Source organism: Balaenoptera acutorostrata, chromosome 2 (assembly GCF_949987535.1).
Source record: "Balaenoptera acutorostrata chromosome 2, mBalAcu1.1, whole genome shotgun sequence".
Classification (NCBI taxonomy): Eukaryota; Metazoa; Chordata; class Mammalia; order Artiodactyla; family Balaenopteridae; genus Balaenoptera; species Balaenoptera acutorostrata.
In genome coordinates this window covers 15,127,763-15,148,624 of record NC_080065.1, presented here as the reverse complement: position 1 = coordinate 15,148,624, position 20,862 = coordinate 15,127,763, and the positions used below count along the sequence as shown (strand labels likewise).

Genomic DNA, 20,862 nt, shown 5'->3' with positions numbered 1-20,862 from the left:
CCCCGAGGTTGAAGCATCTCTGTTGGGCAATCCCAGAACTGCTATTAAGACCAAGGGATCAAGGTGCTGTTTCGGTTAAAGGTGGTACCAGCAGAAGTCAAAGGGGATCATGAGGTAGAACGTGTCCCCACCTCACACTGAGCCTGACGAGGGTAATGAGACAGCAAACAGCTATGGGTGCCCACAGATTTCACAGATGGGCCCCTCTCCATGGAACTTTGCTAGCGATGACTTAGATAACAAGATAGAGAAGTCCAGGTTATCAAATCCTCAGACCACACAGCTGAGTGAAATCATTAGTGTGTCAGTGGGGGAAAAAAAGAATAGTATCCAAAAATCTGAACAGGAAGAATTGAAAGTAATAAGATGAAATTCAACAATCTATATAAAGTCACATTTACGTTCAAAATGTTAATTTGTTAAGTACAAGTGAGGAAGGATCTGGGTGAAAAAAAGGAGATAAAGGAACAAAAAACACACGGTGTTCTGGAGAGTTCTATGAGCTGGATCTCTGACAGGAACAGGGCAGGGCAGCATGTACCCGGCACAGGTCACAAACAGCAGACCTGGGATTCTGTGATCCACATCAGTGCAAAGTGTGGAAGCTACTGGGGGGAAGTGAGGAAAAGTGTGGGTGTTTAAAGAAGAGCCTGAGGCCAGGAGGGACCTAGTCACTATCTTCAAATATTTCAAAGGCTCAGCAGAAAAGATCTTTTGCAGTTCTGGACACTTGGGCTCCAACAGCCAAAACTGGAATCAACTGAAGTTTCAGGGGAAGAGATTTCACCTTCGAAAGAGTGTCGAGGTGGAGGGACGAGGACAGAAGGGATAAGGTGATTAAAAATCAAGGGCTGTGCAGACAGTTAGGAGTTTCTTCCCTTTGAGCGAAGTCTTTGGTGTCTCTGTGACCTGTGGCAGGCACCCTCAACGCTGAGTTCTGAACCCAGAGGTGCCCCGCTTCCCTGGTGTGCTCTCTGCCTAGCGCTGCGACCTGCAAAAATGAGTCCAACAACTCTTTCTGCCCACCTTTTCCGCCGCCCCGCACTGTAAGAAACCTCCTGAGGCCTTTGCTGAGGAAAACTAGGCTCATGTGTTCAAGCTGCCAAATCTCTAAGCTGTGTAACTGTCGTGAACCCTCGAAAATCGTGAAGGATACGGCTAGAAAGAGGAAGCCCCATCATTTCTTGAAAATGAAGCCAACATTGGCCAACTTTCCCTAACAAGGCTATAATCACAAAAAACGTATGCACTGTTCAAAGTCTGTGGACTGAAAGACTCTTGTGGCAAAATCAGACGCCACTAATAACTCAGGAATAAGGTACATCCCCAGAGGACCTCACCTTCGGCGTTCTTCCTCTGGGCCTGGAGCTGGTCTCTGAGACCTGCAGCGCCGTGACCGGGGGCTCGCCCTGGCCGCCCTCCCGGTGGGCACTGCCCCAGGTGGCGGCCGGGAAGCCACTGACAGAGGAACCATGTCTCCACCTGGTGCCCCCTTCCCTCCCGACACACGCACCAGCGGCCCCCTGCCGGGAAGGGTGCTCAGCCCCAGGCCGGCTGCAGGAGGGCCGTGTCCTCCTCACGAAAGTCACGCTGTGCTTACAGAGGAGACCCCTGCCCCCTGTTAGGCCCGTGGCCCCTGCTTCCAGCCCCGAACCGCTGTTCCCCTGCCCCCAACTGGCTCTGTACTCAGAATGTCCTTTCTGTGCCCCCTCCACCAGGCTGCCACCTCCAGGTCCGATTCCTTTGTTCCACACACCCTGGTCAGGCCTCTCTACACACGCCCCACGATTGAGAGCTTAACTGGAAGAAATGTTAAAACTCAAGGAAGGCAACGCAGTACCAGACAAAGAGCAAGCCAGGTCCCGAACCCAACCCTTGCGCACGTTCTAGCCTCGTGACCTTCAGCAAATTAAGTGGGTTAGTGTCTCCGAGCTTCCCCTATTACACGGAGAGAATAACAGGATCCATGTGAGAGGGGCCCTGGGAGGAGCCCGTAAGATAACCTACAGGAAGGCTCAGCAGGGCCCCTCGCAGACGTAAAACACAGAAGAAGGACCCTGGGCTCTTAGGCTACTCAGAGCGCATGCTCAGTGAAGGGCAGTGACAGGGCTGACAAGCCTCAAGTGGAGAAGCCAGAACGTGAAACTCTTCGGGTTTTCGGTTCTTTCCACTGTGCCCAGTTACTTCCCCAGCTAGCCACTCAGATCCTAAACTTGGCTAAAATCCTCTGATTTGTCTATTTTAAATGCCCCTGACGTTGGTCTATATAACAAAGTGAGAGGAAGCCAGAGCATTCCAAGTGCACTGAAATGGCGCTCAAAAAGGGATTTCTGCAATGCAGCTGCCCTGGGGCGGCTGTGGATACACGTCCCATCTGGGTGTCCCGTGCGCCACCTCACAGACCACCCGGCCCAGAAACACGCCCGTCACAGGCCTGCCCACAGCCATTCACAGCCCGGCACAGGGGTCAGCACAGATTCTCAGACGGGATGGATCACAGAAGGGCCGTGAGGTTTAAGGGCCAGCACCGGGATCAGTGGGCAGCTAATGACAGCTGACAAGGGCGGTGACCAGCTCCCAGACTCATCTGCGCTAGAAGGAAGCAGCCACCGTCCTGCAGTGGCCCTAAAGCGTTGAGCGGGGCTCCAACTTCAGGTTCACCAGATGCCCGAACCTTTGGAGAGGCACTAACACAATTACGACCAGGCCAACGTCCAGAAGGCTTTCCCTTCTCAGGGTTCTCTTACACACTCTGGGGCATCTAAGAACAATGTGGCATCTGTAGAAAATGTCAACGTTCATTCTACACCCCTTAAATAAGATGTCTTTTTCTAGTACTTAGAAAGAGGCTGTAATGTCAGCTGCATGTCCTGTGAAAAGGTAGGAGGCTGAGATACAGTGCTAATAGAAGAATCAAACCAAAAAATGCATTGTAATAGTCTAATGTTGGTTATTTTTTTTATAATCCATACAACGGAGCCAAAAAAATATTCTAAAAGTGAACTGTACAAATGCCATTTTCTTGCATGATCTTTATACCTTAGCTCTTTTCTGAAGAATTTCACTGCATAAAATTAAATATTTTATCATATGTAGAAAAATAAGCCAACTCAAATAATAAACTCCAGAAGAAAACTAAAGCTATCTACCTGTATTCTCATATTCAGAGATGAGATAGTTCTAACACGTCATACTTCTGTGACTTTTTTTTTTTTAAGCTAAAAATGAGATTCTTACCAAAGTCCAATTTAGGTAACATTTTTTTTTAAAGCAAGCAATAAGAATACTGACAGCTTCCAGTTAACTCAATACTCTCAGCACAGTTAAAGAAACAGTGGTAAATTCAGTTAGCCTCTTTTGCCCCTTTCCCTTCAAAGTAATCTTTTTTAGCCCAATGAGAATAGGAAGCTCCAGGCAGTATATAATGATCAGTTTGGAATTCAGGCCACACAGACTGAAAATATCAGCATGTAACCAACTTTTTATCTAGGTTATTTCAGAAGGATGTACCAGAAAACTAGGGAATATAATGCACAGGCTTGACTATGTCTGTATTACAGTTAAATGGTACTTTACCCAACATGCCTTCCAAAATCAGGTGATCTTAAAGGATACATACACCATATGTAGAAAATTCCGGATTGTAAGAAAAAAATATGTTTTAACACACATTAATTCTGATTTGTTTACGTAAATGCTCATCCTTTTGAAGAATCCTGAGGGCAGAAACAGTAAAAAAAATATATATATATATATATTTTTTTATTTTTAGGTGGTTTTAAAATCACATTTAAATGTGCATTTATTTTAAAAAAATAATAAATAAGTCAATAAATAAAGGGTGCATTTAACCTAGCATTATGGAACAATTAAGAACAAATACAGGACAACTCCTCTAACAGGTGGTGAAGAAGTTGCCAGGGGCTCCAGTCAGGGAATCTAAGTGCTGGAGAGGATTTCTTCCTCGTGCTGGGACACCAGACCCACGCCTGGGGGAGAGGGGGGGCGGGGAGAGGGGGGAGAGGGGGGAGGGGGGAGGGGAGAGGGGAGAGGGGGGAGGGGGTTGCTGGCCAGGAGTGGGACAGGCTCTAACCGAAACACTCTTCACTCACCCAGACCAGGACGAAGTTAAAAAGCCTTCTTCTGTGATGGGGAGGGAGGGGAGCACAAAGACCCCCTTCTGCGCTCCTGTGAAGAAGGGAAGGACGCACCAGGCCCTGAGTGTTGACAAATCCTGATTCACGGCTCCAGTCCCACTTAGCTCACACATAAAAGGGGCGATTCAGCCACTCAAGGAGCTGGGGCGGCGGGGGGGGATGGGGGGGTGCACTTTGAATGTACTTTAGGTCTCTTTTTAAACAGACCACTATTGACAGGGGCTCTGACTCAGCATCATCTCTCCTGACTACTCTTCTCGGCCAGCTGTCAATGCCTTTATGTGTCCAATACTGAATCACACGTCACTGTATCCAAGTTAGGAATAAGCCACAGGACACTCACCACTGGGAGTCATGATTGTCTTAACATGACTCTTGTCCTCTGTATATGGAAGTTATAAAACTGTGGTCAGTAAGTCGAGTGACCATACATCCTGGTTTGACAGGGACAGTCCCAGTTTACACCTACTGTTCCAGAATAATTAATAGTAATACGCTCTTTCACGCTCAAAAGCATCTCTGCTTAGATCATAAATTATATGGTCAGTCTATCAGTGAAGAATGTCACACTAAGGAAGCATCAACATTTGACAGCAATACCCGTCATCTCTTAAACACCTAGCAGGGACACAGCTTTTTAAGCACAACGCAGCACAAGGTAGTAACCTAGGGCTTCTAAAGTTGAACCTGAGCAATAAGTGCCTCCCTCGACTTGGAACTTAATCATTTTCTCTACCCTTTTAAGTGGCAGCATTCCTGTGCCGACAGCCGTCACCTACAGTGACCTCTCTTTTGATCTCTGGCACCAAAAGAAAGCCTTTGCTGTGTGGTCCTAGCACCACACATACAACTTGGCTGCTCCTGCTTGGCAAATACAGAGCAATAAGGGCCAAACAAAATCTCTGCCCTAAAAGAGGTAGCTTTAGAGAAAAATGGTTAGAAGAAGTGAGAAAATGAAGAATTACCTCACGAACTAGGAAAATCATTGGGTAGGCGTATTTGTAAAAAATAAAAACAAAATAAGGCACATACACAATAAACAAAATTAACGTATCCTATGATATAAATGTAAGTAAATATAAAATAGCAGACAACATTGATAAATTCCTTGCAGTGAGTTAGAAACAAAGCCAAGCCATGGTATATAGCCAGGGTTGATTTTTTCTGTTTAATTTGCAACCATGGGCCTGTGGAAATTCCAGAGAAAGTCTTATATTTACAGGCAGATGCAAAGCAGCCTCCTTCATGCAGCCAAAATACTCAGCCAAGAACCCCTAGGTGCCTGACTCAGTGACAGGCAGAAGAAGAGCTCTCCGCAGAGACAGGAGCAATTCTTCCTCCCCCAGGGGCCCTGGGTCCCAGCCCAGGGAGGGAAGCCACTTAGCCCAGCAGTATTTACCCTCTTTCTTTCTCTCTGTTTCTTTTTCTCATTCTCCCTCTGTTAGCTATCTTTTCTATTTTTATTCTTTATAATTCCCTATTTGCTAGTAAACCAGAGGCAGCATGCTTTAAAATGTCAGAATCCCTCCAAATCTCTAGGTCCTGGAATAGGAGCTCTGTCAAGGAAGGTACAATGCTAGTGCCCCAAGTTTCAGGGCAGCCAGATACCAAGACAACATGAAATTCACACAAGTGCCAGAAATGCATGGCAGTAAAAAGATCTCTGTGTTTGAAATTTTTCATAATAAAAAATTTTTGTAATATTCATATTCCAGTTATTATACGAAAAAAATGGGATCTTTAAACTCTGAAACCTTTTAACTTGTGAAATATAAGCCACTGAAAACAAACTGTAAATGTGACAATTTACTTATGAAAGTTTTAAATACATGAATATTAATTTGTTGTCAACACTTAAATGGATTCTAGAATAAATCCTCTGTCCCCTGGGACGTACTTGTATGCTTACTACTGTCAAACTGTGAGCATCTTCCTCAAACCTCAGGGCAGAGTCCATGAGACAAATCTACTGCAGAGAAAGTGGGACACAGAAACAAAGTATCGGAAATGGGCTGTTCATGCTAATCTAAAAATACTCTTGTGAAAACTAAATTTAATGGTCAAGTGTTTCAGAAGACCCCTGCATTCATGAAACGCATATATCCAGTATCAACTCTGTAAATATGTGCATAAAATGTTCAATAGCCGTAAAGATGAGACTTAATACCCAGTTCTCAAGTGACTATGATTTAAGGAAGAACTAAATGTTTTAGCCATCTCCGTTTATTTGACATTAAGTAAAAATGTTACTTTTGAAAGGTTCAATGTAAATTTTTAAAATCATCTTTGAAAGCATAAATAGGAATTTATAAGGCCTGTTTTATAAAGAAGTGGCGTAAAACATATTTTTAAATAAGAACTATGCTAGATATTCATTATCCCAAAATGCATTCGCCTCCAAAATATCATCACGTATCAGTATTTCTGATGCAAAGATACACTTTTACTGTAACACGGTACTTTGTGAACTTCCCTTTCAGAAGCTTTGTCTCCCGCAACCCAGCACACAGGAGTCTACGTATCCTATATATTTTCAGGACTCTCATAAATTATGCTGAGCTCATACTAAGTGGACTACACAAGAGAGAGGCCACATTATCACATGGGGGAGTTCCCCAAATATCTGTGTAACTGTCAGTGTGATAAAATGAGTTCTACTTAAAAGGCCCAGGCAGACTTAAGCGAACTGAGCCTCATCATATCCAATCTTGAGAAACGTAGGTTTGTAAAACACATCTTGCTTCCACATCTTGAGGTTACACACCAAGATCTAGTTTTATGCCGATATATCTCTAAATTTTAATACTGTAACAATCTAGAATCTTCAGCTCCAAAGAATATACAATTTATGCAAAGGAAAAACAAGAATCGGAATCCATTACTAAACCTTAAAAGATTTTAAAACAAAAAAGTAAAAATTGTGGAAAGGGAGTTCTAAGTAGAGTGGAGAAAATTGGAAGGAAATTGGAAAACTCCTTGTAGAAAACATTTGAAACCTGACAGCCTTAAAAAGAAAACTGTGGTCCAATTCCAGATCGCGATTTTTTCCGAAGTAGTTTAGTTCTAACTAGTGGCAGCCTGGAGAAACTTAATGGACCTCTTCTCGGAATACTGTTTTCCAATACATAAAATAAAATACAGAAAATTACACAGAAAACCAATCTTTTTTTTAAAGTTATCTAAAGATTTTAAAGTATTATGTGCTTCTTTACCACACATGAAATAACAAGATCTAGCAATCAGTCCAGTAACCACTGTCATTTTGAAGCAGTGCTGAGCATTAGTGAAATTTTGAGAGATCTGCAGTAACCAAACGTAATGGAATTTGAAAATATCTGCGATGTCCACTGGTGACAAGTCACAGGTGCTGCCAGAATTACTGCATTACATTCACAATTGAAAGAAATATCGTATTTAGTTGGAGAGCTGTGAAAAATAAAGATGTAATTAATTTCTTTCCCATCCAAGTTCATGGGACTTCACTCCAGACCAAAATCTCTTATGCTAGACACAGTGTTACTTACTTGGCCTTTTTGAGCTCTACCTTTGGAGGGAATGTCTTAAGAAGGTCACTGAAGAACAGGTTCGTAACCAGGAAAACATAAACTCCAAGCAGAATCTTTCTCAGGCAAAGGTTCAGGTGGCAGCCCTGTGTGTGCCGTGTGTACCCCTGACCGTAGCCGACCAACTTCTCAAGAGTTGGTAGTCAATCCCTTCTTAAGCTATGAAAGTGAGGTAAAGTTGGCTGGGTAGACAGACAGACAGACAGACATAAGGAAGACCCGAGGGAGAAACAGGAAACAGAGACAGACTTAGAGCAGCTATTTCAGAGTGCCAGCTCACACTCCCAGCAGCTCCCCCCGCGGGGCAGGCCACGTCATCTCCCTCCCCCGGGCTGACTAAGGGTCCCACACACTTAGGATAAATTCTCTTTGTTGCCCCAGCAGCCAAAAGAGCCTTAACTAAGTCAGGCCCTTAAAGTACAATATATGCCAAACTGTGATGCAACTCCTCAAGTGCAAACTACTAAAAACCACAGTCACTAAGTATTAAACCAGTACGGATTGATGGTGACTAGAGCTAGTTTTCCCATAAACCAGCAGCATTGTAAAGTGGATCTTTCCCCAAAGGACATGAAGAATCTACACCTTGGTGATGCTGAAGTGTCAGCAGACATGCTCCTTTGTTTCACTTTTCCATAGTAGCCTTACTTGTAGCCGTTGGTGTTCACGGCTGGGGTTCTGTACCATCATGCTGTATTTTCAGAGGACAAGCAAGGCTCTAGACTTACACTGACCACGACAGGAGGGCAAGAGTCACAGAGACAGACACTTCTCATTTACATGTGCAAAACAAAACAAAAATAACACAAACCCTCTGCGCTTTGATGCCAGCATTTTTGCTACTAATCAGCAACAGGCTAATTTCTTTCTTCTTTTCTAATCTTATCACCAGGCAAGACTGTTTCAGACTGAGAAACACCCAGGAACAGCAACGAACTAGTCCTTAAACCTCGTCAGGTTTCAGATACGCTTCTGGTCTACTAAACAATGATTCTGCGGCAACCTCTCCGTATCTGCACTCGGCAGTCATGAAACAGACAGGACAGACAGAGGAACAGCTACTGGCTAAGCCCTGCCTTTGTCCTCCATTATTCCAAATAATTTAGATTGCCTAATTCTGACCTCAGGCTCTTCAGCTTATGGTCTACAACCAAATGTTACAAAGTTTAGCTAGCCGGCATTACCTTAAATGGTGCAATTTTAGAGTCCTTCAAAATGCTGAAAAATTTGGATTGGCATTCCTGTAGTTTTAGTCAAAAGTATCATTACTTACAGCGACCAATGAGAGACTTAGCAACGGGCTTTTCTTATAATGGGCACTATATTTTTGGCAAGCTATTATAAAATATTTTATTTCTTTTAAAAGGGTATAAATAATCTGCTGTGTGTACAGTTTTTCCTGAACATAAATCAGTTCTTTCTCTGTGGTCGTACAAACTGAAGTACAAACCAGATGTCAGACTTAACTTATTTTCTGGGGTAAATCAGGCTTGGTTGGGTCTTCTGGACATTCTTTGTATCTTTACTGCCCCAGGACTGGGATGATTTCCAATCCTTCCCCCACATATCTTCATGGTATAATAGACTTTAGGGCAAGGCTAGGTACAATTTAATAATTAGAATGCTGAAAAGGGGTCACATTCCAACTAATTTCTCATTATTATAAATTGCTAATGCTGAAATTATATATCAAGTTAAAACAAGTGTTTAAATTTTAATATTTTTAATGCAAATGGTTGAAAAGTGATAAAACACATTTCTACATATATAATATTATCTCCCAAGAACTTCAAATAGATTCCAAGAAAGGTTTTACTTTTACTGACTGCTGAGCACATAGTAGGTACTCAATAAATGTGTGATGCATGAATAAATAAGTGAGCATTAAAGATTGTTTTAAATAATGGTAAAACTGAATGGCGAAGGGTTCAGTGACTAGCTAAAGATTACCAAAAGTATGTATTGATATATCAAATTTTTAAATAGAGCCAAAGCTTTCTAACCCCAGGATATACAAAATTACTACACTCTCTCCATGGAATGTGTTTAATTAAAAAAGAAAAAGCTAAATATTATCTACATCATAAAGCTATATCACAAAGAACTTTTATATATCTAATGAAACTTTTAAAAAAATCCAAAACATGTCACAACAGGAACCTCTGGTTTGAGGGAACTACGGAAAACACACCCCAAGAATATACATGAGTTCTGTAAAGCATTTCCTTAAATCCCTAACACATGGCCTGATTTCCCACCCTCCTACCTCGTCCTCCTCTCCCTCTCCCCAGCTTCATCTGCTTTCCATTTAATCACCTGGAACCCTGCTTTTCTCAACCACCTTCTCTTTCACCTATAAAAACTGGCTACCACTTGCTCTTAATAATAAGCCCTTTCTAAAGTGCTTTGTCTAATTACCAAATCACTCCACAGCTGGTGACAACACAATCGTATGATCCAAGTATCAATACTATCAACTTACAGGTATTTTCAAGCTAATCCTAAAATACCATTAAGTACTTACCACTTTTAGTTTCCCAACAGTAGATTTCAATCTACTAGTGGGTGACCCTTTTTTTAAAAACTCACTATGAATCCAGTATGAGGAATCATAATTAAGTGTAGAAGACAATTTTACTACCACCACTGCACAGAATAAACGCAAGTCCCAGTGCATCTCACTGATGTGCACTTTACGATAATAACTCGAGCACTCCAGCTGAATAAAGCAAAGAACATCACAGACTTGATTATCACCCATAAGAGAAGCCAACTTATAAAGTATTTATGAAACAGGGCAAACTATTTCCTGGGACTCAGTGGTAAAGTTAGAGCAGTAACCCAAATTTTACACCTTTGAAACAAAATCTCTCTTTTCAAAATCACTATAAATAATACCTGGAATCAAAGGAGAGATATTCAGACATACCGATTAGTGACCATCAGAAATGACATCATCCTACAAAAGTAAAAGACATGGCAATGTGGGAATATTTTCTTAAAAATACAACTTACACTGTCAAATAAAGCTGTGTATGGAAGAATATGACATAAAAATAAAAATGGGGACCTTCCCATCTATAAAAGAAGAATGGAACGAGGCAGTCTTAATATCCATTAAGACTATAACAGAAGTGATGAACAAAAGCAGACCAGGGTGTCCTAAATTTCCCTTTAATTCTGTCCTACACAAAGAACAAGAAACTTAATCCATGCATTCACCTCAAATAACCTAATTAAAAAGTAAAAATCAAACTGTAGGAGTCAAAACCCTAACCCTCTAAGTAGTAGCCCCAAGGACAATGGCTGCAGAGGTCACCTAGTGACACTGAGCGTTGGCTCTCAGATCTGGGTAGGAAACTGGCAAAAGCCTCCCTGCTCTGAGGCTCTCTTGTCCCATCTTGGGGGCAAAGGCCATGGCCTGCCCCAGGAGAGGAATGCCAGGCAGACCTGGGTTTCTTGGTGACATTTCCAACAATAAATTTTCAACACAGGGCCAGTAATTAAAATGAAAAATATGGACATACAGGAATTTAACCATTTCTACTGCAAACAGTAGCATGAACTCATAAGCCCTGGCATCCACTATGTCAAAGAGGCCAAGTAAATCCAACGAACTGAAGGCCAGCTCAAAGGGCAGCATCCTGAATCCGGAGCAGGGGCAGATATGCACACACAGGCACTTTCCAGTGCTAGAAAGCAGGACCCAAAACAACACAAAAGGAAGTTATTCCCCTACAGGGAAACAGTAAATTAGAAATAAACCTTCTTGAAAATCAAGTACAAGGGAAAGATGAAGAGATTTATACCAGGCTGTATACGTCATATTCTGTTGCCAAATGTTCGGATCCACTGGAGAATCTCCTATTTAAAAAATGTGATGAATAACATATTTGTGGAGACTCTCTACTTAGTTCACCTATGTGGGACCTCCCTATTCGGGGGAACTTAGGGTAAACTTAAAGTGCATCTCTTGCATGAGGCTATGTTAATAGCACAGAAAATCTGGTGGGGAGTTGAACACATGGCACATACACTCTTCACGGATGGTAAGGCCCGTGAAATGGGTGATAAAGCATTTCACTGACTTCAGGATAATATTCTTGGGTGTGACGCTGTGCATGTTTACACCTGTGAACACAGCCAGTTTTCACAGCTATTCAGACTTCTTTTCAATTTTACAAACATAAGACAGAGTCCTAGAAACTTTTCCAAGGATCATGTCAGAAATTATTACCATTCTTCAAGGGAATCTATTCTCAGATAAATGTGAAGAACCACCTTGCAAATCCCACCATAGTTTCTTCCCCTCCCTGACTTGCTACAGTTTGGAGGCCTTCCCAATATCACACTATTATCGGCTGATTCTGATATAGAGATTGAAAGCACAACTATCCATAAAAAGAACTTTGGGGAGAGATTTAAGTCGCTCTCTCCATGAGAAAGTCATGAACGTTCTGTAGTTAAGTAAAGCAAGAATACTTGTTCGACTGAAAAAACCCTGTCTCTGCTACCCTCCTGGGGTGGAATGCGGCTGCCGGCTCCCCACAGCCCCTGTTCAGAACCAAGCTGTTTCTCAGGGACCCAGAGCTCCTTGCAGGTCTGCAGCTGGCCTTCCCCTTTCACACCCGGCCTGGGCCTCATGCCACATCTGGCCCACAGCAGGCTCTCCCTTAGTAATTAGTGCCTGTGGCACCTGGCAACCCATCCAAGGCAGGCCCCAGAAATCAGCATCTTCTCGTGGCCAGGATTCTCAGGCCCTGCCAACAGCTGAGCTTTGAACGTTGGTCGTCTTTCCTTAAAATACCTCTTTCTTTAAAGGATAGAGTGTTTTTGAAACCCTACTTTGTAGAAACATCTTGACCTATTTATGAAAAACTGGGTTGGCCTCATATTGATGTATATAATTTTAAAAGGCCCTGTGGCCTGTTTTCAGATTCATGTAACTAAAGCCTTAAAAGGGATGGGAGGGGAAGTTCCAGAAACGGTAGCAAAGTATGCAGAAGGGAAGACTGAGAAGGACCTAAAACATTCTTAACCAGCTTACGGAAAGCTCTCCTATGAAAACATTCCCAAGAGCTTAGAAAATCTTACCAGCACTATCACTCCCCAACACGACCTTTCCAGTCTACTCACTGGGAAATCCACTCACTGAAATGAAAACATTCAGAGGCAACTAGATCTTAAATCTGAAAGGAAGCCTTGAGAAAAGATGCTTCTTCACTCTCCTCTGCAGCTGATCAAACCTAGTAATCAATCGGCCAGCAAATATAGATTAGGGTGAGCTTGGCCAGTCTAGGTAGAGATGGTGAGTGCCCAGGAGACACGTCCAAGTGCGAGAGGCGTGGGTCTGGAGAAGCAGCTAACTCTCAACAGTGACAACAGTAAGCAGATGAGTAGCAGCAACGTGCACACAGCCACACAAGCAAAGGTGCTTCTACTACCCCCGCCCTTCTCCGCTGCCACCTAGCCTGTGTCCACTCGCGCACGCACGCCCCGGCTTCAACACCAGCTGGCTCTCTTCCTCTCACAATCTTCTACGGGGGAGGTCGTTATACCATGAACATGTCTGGGCCTCCAGCCCACATCTGCCTCCTGCCCTCAGACGTGGGGATGTGCGTGCACTTGCTCATTCCTCCAGCCGACATGTAGTAAGTGCCGACTGTGTGCTGGGTACTGGGGATACAAACACGAGTGAGGTTCCGCCTCGATGTGAATGCCGGCTTAGAAAATAAAACATCAGGAAGAAATTACATGACGCTGGGGTGACCGAGTCAAACGGAATTACGATGAATAGTAACACCATCGTTTAGGGGAGGGAATCAAATCACCCCAAAATAAGAACTGCTGGGCTTATCTGCTAAACCAAGTCTAGCAAAAATCATCATAAAATGCAAATTTTACATTACATAAAACTGTGGTTAAAGAGGCGTCAAGTAGAAAGAGGTTCAGAGTCAGGGGCCCCGCCAAGCGAAGAGGCACAGAGGAGACAGGAGGGGACACACAGAAGGTGACGTGGATGTGAGGGGCCTGGGGACAGGGCGGGGGGCTCTGTGGGCAGCGCTCCCCTCCCGACTTAAGACTGTACTTAGTGCCAATGTGCCATCTAGACTCTCCACAGGGAGCACCCCCTAAACTCCTGCCCCAGAAATCAAAGTCTCTGACTGCCTCCAGCCAAGTCCAGCAATGGCCCGGAGGGCACTGCCATTCTTAAGCAGTCGGAGGAGAGACAAAAGAGGAATGCAGGAAAAAGGAAGAAGTGAGAAAAACAGGGATTAGAAAAGAAAGATAAAAGAGTCCATTTAGTGAAGAAAAGCATTCGTTGTTTCAGTAGGTCTGGAATCAGGGCACGTGCCCCTGGTGGCCACCATCCATCCCATTCTAGCTGACCTGACCTCCTCTGGAAGCTATAACACCCAGAATGGATGGATGAACCCAGGGTTCAGAATGATACATGGGTGGGAGTTCACACAGCTCTGAATGAGGGCACTGGTGACAGCTATTTATAGGGTTCAGGGGCCTTTCTGAAAAGCTTACTTCTGAGCAGATGGGGCTCTGCTCGGGGGAGGGCTAAGGCTGTGAGAATGACCTCTGGGTGAGTCACTCCCCTACAGAGAGGAAAGTCCCTCTGAAGGGCACACAGAGACACAGAGCCTCGGAAAGAAAGATAGACGGTCACCAGTAAGAACAAACTAACATACAGCTACTGGGAAGTTTAAGGGTAGGAGTGGCAGGGCTAAGGGCTGCTTGCATTCATTCATTTTCCTTGAGAGCATCCTTCCTTCACTGAGAGGCGGCGAGCTCCACGGCCACTGCACACCCAGCGGCCAACTGGAAAGGGCCAGCCTGTCCTGCTGCCCGTGGTTCTGGGGGCCACACGTGCCCTTAGTGTTCCTAACAAGCAACTCAAGAGGCAAAATGACAGTGACATTTCAGGACACTATGTGTAAATGGCTGAATTTGAGCTAAACATGCAGACACTGCAATGAGGAAACTCTTCCTCCAGATACAACCAACAAACAAAGGAATGAGTTTAGAGGCTTATAAGAGGAAAAAGACAAGCACATCAACGCCAGTGGGTTTGCTGAGAGGAACAAAACAGGATTCATTCCAACTCTGATCAAAGGGAAAAGATTAGCCTTCCCTACAAAAGAGGAATAAGTGCATGGAAAGCTACCCAGTGACTCTCCAAATCCCACTGGCTGGGAGGTCACTGTCCAAATCTTCCTGAAGCAATCTCAGGAAAACAAGATCCTGGGCTGAGGCAGCAGGAGCCTTTCTGCCCTAGATGTAAATCGGATCCTGGGCAGATTCTACCATTCGTTATTCCTCATTACCGTAACAGGTGGGTTTATGAGCCAAATAACCTGCCCTCAAGCCATCCACTTCAATAATTGGGCAACTTCACCCCAATTCATTCAAGCCAGTGCCAACAGACTGGCAGAGGACGGTTCCCAGGAGGTTGAGCCAACCTTGCTGAGTGGCATGCCATGCCTAGTAAGAAATTAAGGCTGGGGCAGAGGGAGCTTCACGATGGCGGAGGAGTCAAGACGCGGAGATCAGCTTCCTCCCCACAAATCATCAGAAATACATCTACACGTGGAACAACCCCTACAGAACACCCAGTGAACGCTGGCAGAAGACCTCAGACCTCCCAAAAGGCAAGAAACTCCCCACGTACCTGGGTAGGGCAAAAGGAAGAAGAAAACACAGAGACAAAAGAATAGGGACGGGACCTGCACCAGTGGGAGGGAGCTGTGAAGGAGGAAAGGTTTCCACGCACTAGGAGCCCCTTCGCGGGTGGAGACTGCAGGTGGCGGAGGGGTGTATCTTCGGAGCCACGGAGGAGAGCACAGCCACAGGGGGGCGGGGGGCAAAGCGGAGAGATTCCCACACAGAGGCTCAGCGCCGAGCAGCACTCACCAGCCCGGAGGCTTGTCTGCTCACCCGCCGGGGCGGGCGGGGCTGGGAGCTGAGGCTCGGGCTTCGGTCGGATCGCAGGGAGAGGACTGGGGTTGGCTGCATGAACAGAGCCTGAAGGGCCTAGTGCGCCACAGCTAGCCGGGAGGGAGTCCGGGAAAAAGTCTGGAGCTGCCGAAGAGGCAAGAGACCACTGTTTCGGGGTGCGCGAGGAGAGGGGATTCAGAGCGCCGCCTAAACGAGCTCCAGAGACGGGCGTGAGCCGCGGCTATCAGCGCGAACCCCAGGGATAAGCCTGAGACTCTAAGGCGGCTGCTGCCACCACCAAGAAGCCAGTGTGCGAGCCCAGATCACTGTCCACACCTCCCCTCCCGGGAGCCTGTGCAGCCCGCCACGGCCAGGGTCCTGTGATCCAGGGACAACTTCCCCAGGAGAATGCACGGCGCGCCTCAGGCTGCTGCAACGTCACGACGCCTCTGCTGCCACAGGCTCGCCCCGCATCCGTACCCCTCCCTCCCCCCCGCCTGAGTGAGCCAGAGCCCCCGAAGCAGCTGCTCCTTTAACCCCGTCCTGTCTGAGCGAAGAACAGACGCCCTCAGGCGACCTACACGCAGAGGCGGGGCCAAATCCAAAGCTGAACCCCGGGAGCTGTGTGAACAAAGAAGAGAAAGGGAGATCTCTCCCAGCAGCCTCAGGAGCAGCGGATTAAAGCTCCACAATCAACTTGATGTACCTGCATCTGTTGAATACCTGAATAGACAACGAATCAAACCAAACTGAGGCAGTGGACTTTGGGAGCAACTGCAGACGTGGGGTTTACTTTGTTTCTAGCTTTATCTTTATCTTATTTTAGTATTTAGAGATTATCATTGGTAGATCTGTTTATTGATTTGGTTGCTCTCTTCCTTTTTTTTTTTATACATATATATTTTTCTTTTTTCTCCTTTTGGAGTGTGCATGTGCATGCTTCTTTGTGTGATTCTGTCTGTATAGCTTTGCTTTTACCATTTCTCCTAGGGTTCTGTCTGTCCGTTTTTTCTTTTGTTTTGTTTTTTTAGTATAGTTTTTAGCACTTGTTTTCATTGGTGGATTTGTTTTTTGGTTTGGTTGCTCTCTTCTTTCTTTTTTTAAATTTTTTTTACTTTTAACAATATATTTTTTATTTTAACAACTATTTTATTCTATTTTATCCTATTTTATTTTATTTTACTTTTCCTTCTTTCTTTTTTTTTCTCCCTTTTCTTCTGAGCCGTATGGCTCACAGGGTCTTGGTGCTCCGGCCAGGCGTCAGGCCTGAGCCTGTGAGGTGGGAGAGCCGAGTTCAGGACATTGGTCCACCAGACACCTCCCAGCCCCATGTAACATCAAACGGCAAAAGCTTTCTCACAGATCTCCACCTCAACGCAAAGACCCAGCTCCACTCAACGACCAGCAAGCTACAGTGCTGGACACCCTATGCCAAACAACTAGGAAGACAAGAACACAACCCCACCCATTAGCAGAGAGGCTGCCTAAAATCATAACAACGTCACAGACACCCCAAAACACACCACGGGACACGGTCCTCCCACCAGAAGGACAAGATCCAGCCTCATCCACCAGAACACAGGCACCAGTCCGGTCCACCAAGAAGCCTACACAACCCACTGAACCAACCTTACCCACTGGGGGCAGACACCAAAAACAACGGGAACTATGAACCTGCAGCCTGCGAAAAGGAGACCCCAAACACAGTAAGTTAAGCAAAATGAGAAGACAGAGAATTACACAGCAGATGAAGGAGCAAGGTTAAAAACCCACCAGACCAAACAAATGAAGAGGAAGTAGGCAGTCTACCTGAGAAAGAATTCAGAGTAATGATAGTAAAGATGATGCAAAATCTTGGAAATAGAATGGACAAAATACAAGAAGCGTTTAACAAGGAACTAGGAGAACTAAAGAGCAAACAAACAACGATGTACAACACAATAAATGAAATTAAAAATTCTCTAGAAAGAATCAATAACAGAATAACTGAGGCAGAGGAACAGATAAGTGACCTGGAAGATAAAATAGCGGAAATTACTATTGCAGGGCAGAATAAAAAAAAAAGAATGAAAAGAATTGAGGACAGTCTCAGAGACCTCTGGGACAACATTAAACTCACCAACACTCGAATTATAGGGGTCTCAGAAGAAGAGGAGAAAAAGAAAGGGACTGAAAATATATTTGAAGAGATTATAATTGAAAACTTCCCTAATATGGGAAAGGAAATACTCAATCAAGTCCAAGAAGCGCAGAGAGTCCCATACAGGATAAATCCAAGGAGAAACATGCCAAGACACCTATTACTCAAACTATCAAAAATTAAATGTAAAGAAAAAATATTAAAAGCAGCAAGAAAAAAGCAACAAATAACATACAAGGGAATCCCCATAAACTTAACAGCTGATCTTTCAGCAGAAACTCTACAAACCAGAAGAGAGTGGCAGGACATATTTAAAGTGATGAAAGAGAGAAACCTACAACCAAGATTACTCAGCAAGGATCTCATTCAGATTCAACAGAGAAATTAAACCCTTTACAGACAAGCAAAAGCTAAGAGAAATACGCACCACCAAACCAGCTTTACAACAAATGCTAAATGAATTTCTATAGGCAGGAAACAAGAGAAGGAAAACACCTACAATAATAAACCCAAAACAACTAAGAAAATGGTAACAGGAACACACATACCAATAACTACCTTAAATGTTAATGGATTAAAGGCCCCAACCAAAAGACACAGGCTGGCGGAATGCATACAAAAACAAGACCCAGAGTATATATGCTGTCTACAAGAGAACCACTTTAGACCTAGGGACACATACAGACTGAAAGTGAGGGGATGGAAAAAGATATTCCATGCAAATGGAAATTAAAAAGAACCTGGAGTAGCAATTCTCATATCAGACAAAATAGACTTTAAAATAAAGACTATTACAAGAGACAAAGAAGGACACTATATAATGATCAAGGGATCAATCCAAAAAGAAGTTATAACAATTGTAAATATTTATGCACCCAACATAGGAGCACCTCAATACATAAGGCAAATGCTAACAGCCATAAAAGGGGAAATCGACAGTAACACAATCATACTAAGGGACTTTTAACACCCCACTTTCACCAAAGAACAGATCATCCAAAATGAAAATAAATAAGGAAACACAAGCTTTAAATGACACATTAAACAGGATGGACTTAATTAATATTTATAGGACATTCCATCCAAAAACAACAGAATACACTTTCTTCTCAAGTGCTCATGGAACATTCTCCAGGATAGATCATATCTTGGGTCACAAATCAAACCTTGGTAAATTTAAGAAAACTGAAATCGTATCAAGTATCTTTTCCGACCACAATGCTATGAGACTAAATATCAATTACAGGAAAAAATCTGTGAAGAAAACAAACACATGGAGGCTAAACAATACACTACTAAATAACCAAGAGATCACCGAAGAAATCAAAGAGGAAATCAAAAACTACCTAGAGACAAATGACAATGAAAACACGACGACCCAAAACCTATGGGATGCAGCAAAAGCAGTTCTAAGAGGGAAGTTTATAGCAATACAATCCTACCTCAAGGAACAAGAAACATCTCAAATAAACAACCTAACCTTACACCTAAAGCAATTAGAGAAAGAAGAACAAAAAAACCCCCAAAGTTAGCAGAAGGAAAGGAACCATAAAGATCAGATGAGAAATAAATGAAAAAGAAAGGAAGGAAACAATAGCAAAGATCAACAAAACTAAAAGCTGGTTCATGGAGAAGATAAAATTGATAAACTGTTAGCCAGACTCATCAAGAAAAAAAGGGAGAAGACTCAAATCAATAGAATTACAAATGAAAAAGGAGAAGTCACAACTGACACTGCAGAAATACAAAGGATCATGAGAGATTACGACAAGCAACTATATGCCAATAACATGGACAACATGGAAGAAATGGACAAATTCTTAGAAAAGCACAGCCTTCCGAGACGGAACCAGAAAGAAATAGAAAGTATAAACAGACCAATCACAAGCACTGAAATTGAGACTATGATTAAAAATCCTCCAACAAACAAAAGCCCAGGACCAGATGGCTTCACAGGCGAATTCTACCAAACATTTAGAGAAGAGCTAACACCTATCCTTCTCAAACTCTTCCAAAATACAGCAGAGGGAGGAACACTCCCAAACTCATTCTACAAGGCCACCATCACCCTGATACCAAAACCAAAGATATCACAAAGAATGAAAACTACAGGCCAATATCACTGATGAACAGACGCAAAAATCCTCAACAAAATACTAGCAAACAAAATCGAACAGCACATTAAAAGGATCATACACCATGATCAAGTGGGGTTTTTCCCAGCAATGCAAGGATTCTTCAATATACACAAATCAATCAATGAGATACACCATATTAACAAACTGAAGGATAAAAACTATATGATCATCTCAGTAGATGCAGAAAAAGCTTTCGACAAAATTCAACACACATTTATGATAAAAACCCTCCAGAAAGTAGGCATAGAGGGAACTTACGTCAACATAATAAAGGCCACATATGACAAACCAACAGCCAACATCATTCTCAATGGTGAAAAACTGAAACCATTTCCTCTAAGATCAAGAACAAGAGGGCTTCCCTGGTGGCGCAGTGGTTGAGAGTCTGTCTGCCAATGCAGGGGACACGGGTTCGAGCCCTGGTCTGGGAAGATCGCACATGCCACGGAGCAACTAGGCCCGTGAGCCACAACTACTGAGCCTGCGCGTCTGGAGCCTGTGCTCTGCAACAAGAGAGGCCGCGATAGTGAGAGGCCTCGATAGTGAGAGGCCCGCGCACCGCAATGAAGAGTGGCCCCCGCTTGCCACAACTAGAGAAAGCCCTCGCACAGAAACGAAGACCCAACACAGCCAAAAATAATAATTAATTAATTAATTAATTTAAAAAAAAAAAAAAAAGAACAAGAGAAGGTTGTCCACTCTCACCACTATTATTCAACATAGTTTTGGAAATTTTAGCCACAGCAATCAGAGAAGAAAAAGAAATAAAAGGAATCCAAATCGGAAAAGAAGTAAAACTGTCACTGTTTGCAGATGACATGATACTATACATAGACAACCCTAAAGATGCTACCAGAAAACTACTCGAGCTAGTCAATGAATTTGGTAAAGTAGCAGGATATAAAATTAATGCACAG

At 43.6% G+C, this 20,862-nt stretch overlaps 1 protein-coding gene across 8 annotated transcripts in view; it reads right to left on the bottom strand.

Annotated features, from left to right (window-relative positions):
• TRIO (trio Rho guanine nucleotide exchange factor) overlaps nucleotides 1-20,862 on the bottom strand; it is a 376,190-nt gene that overhangs the window by 334,536 nt on the left and 20,792 nt on the right. The window contains exon 1 of one of the 8 annotated variants that reach the window (XM_057540128.1): nucleotides 7,682-7,904. The exons of the other annotated variants lie outside the window; for them this stretch is intronic. The gene's annotated coding sequence lies outside the window, so the exon portion shown is untranslated. Of the gene's footprint in view, nucleotides 1-7,681; nucleotides 7,905-20,862 lie in introns of those variants that run through there. 8 annotated transcript variants of the gene reach the window in all.